Genomic DNA, 2,545 nt, shown 5'->3' on the forward strand with positions numbered 1-2,545 from the left:
TGTTTTTTGCTTTGTGGTTTGTATTCCAATCCAAAAACATTAATACTCAAGCTATTCAGAGTCTCAAACTTAGGAATATCAGTAAGTTTCATTGGGAAAGAAAGTTGTCCAAAGTTCAATTTATCCTTATGTTTCATGTATGTGCCCACAATATTTGCATGGTTATTCCTTTGAGGTGGATATAAACCTGACAGTACAGCCCATCGAAAACATTCGTAATCATTATTTTGAACATTAATTATAGCCTTTTTATTGTGTATATCACGCGGTAATTTTATGTATGATGAACCATGCAACGGATTATATTTGTTTATATTCACATCTAGATAATTAATTTTTTGTAAACTCCAGCCACTATCCTTTTTTTCAAAATTTGATAATCTCATTAACATTTCATTCAAGAGAGATAAAAAGATTTCATCGCTATCACTGCTTCTGGTAATGATATTGTTAGTTAATTGAAAATCAAAAGTATTTGTAAGTTGTTTTGTTTCTTGAAAGAAATCTGCATAAAGAATGAAGTTAACTTTTAAGCTACAATGACTTGTAAGTGAACGGTTCCACAATGTCTGTATTTTTTCTCTATTATCCTGTAAAAATATTTCAGGGGTTTCAAGATTACCAAGAGTACTATTATTAGAGACGACCCTATACGTTGCAACCCTATTTTTAAAAGCACTTTCAATCAACTGAACATTAATTAGTTCATAATCTGAATGTAAGACGTTGTTTTTGTGTCCGTTGCTATTTACATGGTTTGCATAAAATTTTTTTGAAACATATATACGACACACAGAACATTCGATTTTATCACTATTAATTGCACTTACATCGGTATCAGGTGCTTCAGGTGATGCAGAGGTGAAAAGGTCACGACTGGTTGACGGGCAGTTTTTCTTGTAAGATCTATCTTTAACCGGATCCGCTGCAGTTCTTTTTTTCGTACCGGTTTTATCGCTGTTAATTGCATTTAAATCCGTATCAGATGCTTCAGGTGGTGCATAGGAGGATGGATCACGACTAGTTGATTGACGGTTTTTCTTGTATGGGATATCGATACCTGGATCCACCGTAAGTCTTCTTTTTATACCGGTTCCGACTTGTGAAGTTCTGTGAAAGGAAAAAAGAAAACTAATTATTATACTTACTCATTTAACACATCATTAAATTAGTATTCACACAATTACCATTATAAAATATACTAACTAGATTCTTTTTTACAATGCAAACAATATGCTTGCATTGGTAGAACCCCATCTATTTCATCAGGGTTAGATGTAAATGAGACATCCTGATAAGATTCCATATGACCATTACAAGGTGTATAATAAGGTATTATATCCCAGTCTTCAATAAATGAATTAGGTAAAACCCCTTCAATATACCATAATCTTATAAATCTGTGGAATTTTTGAAGTATAACAACTTTATTAAAACACGCTATCTCATCTGAAGTAAATCCCGACCGAGGATAAAATTGGAATGCCATTATAAGAACTGTATCACACACCAATATAACCTTGACAGTTGACACTTAAATGGATAATGGTGTAGAATGGCTGGGAATGGGTGGTCGGGCTGCTTATATATTAAGCTCCTACTCCCACTCAGCAACACAATAAATTCATGTTTTAACAAGTTTAGCGAAACGCGACAGAAACAAAATAAAAAAATATGACAAGTTCTTGCAAGTACGATGGACGATACCAAGTAGTTGTAAATAAAATAAAAAATAATACTCACGTTTTACGTTGCAACTGGCTGAATAGTTCACCGGCATCGTATAAAGCTTGATCTTCCTCGACATCTTCACACACTTTATTTAGTTGCGAATCGTATATATCACTGTTTAAGTTATCCATAGTAACTGCTTGAACAGAATGAAACTGAACTGGTGGTCTAAAGATACTATATAATTCACCCTCAGCAGCGGCCTTTTTATATGAATTTGTGTTTAAAAAAAACCTCAGGCACGCTAGTGGGAACAGAGGACCACCTAGGAAGAGACACGTTTTAACAGGATTTTGAAAGTCACTACCCCATCTATCTAACTGGTATAAACAGGAATGCAATAAATTATAGCACTAAATAACGGAAACTTTGTTTACATATACCTACAAGTTGAAACCTGACCTAAAGACGGCCATGTTAACTGTCTATCAATAATTAGCAGTCAATTTCTCACATATACCAAACTTATTTACGAGTGGATAAAAAATCAAGACAACACAAATGTCTCGATCAATAATAATCTGGAATCAATAAAATTTAAGACAAAAACTGCTAACATATAGGTAAATATGTAAAATATTTGGTATGAAATCATCACCATTATGTATATATACAATAGTTTAGGTATAATTCCTATCGTAAATACACATTATTGATTTCTTAAAAGGTTTGAAAGAGACAGCAACGTGCGAGTGCAAATCCTAACGTAACAGAGGTGGCTATATAAAAAACCCTATTGAATAAAAATAGTATAGGTATGATACCTAGTCGTAAGTACATACAGAGTAAGTAAGTATGTAATTGTATATAAATA

This window comes from Cydia pomonella, chromosome 17 (assembly GCF_033807575.1).
Source record: "Cydia pomonella isolate Wapato2018A chromosome 17, ilCydPomo1, whole genome shotgun sequence".
NCBI lineage: Eukaryota > Metazoa > Arthropoda > Insecta > Lepidoptera > Tortricidae > Cydia > Cydia pomonella.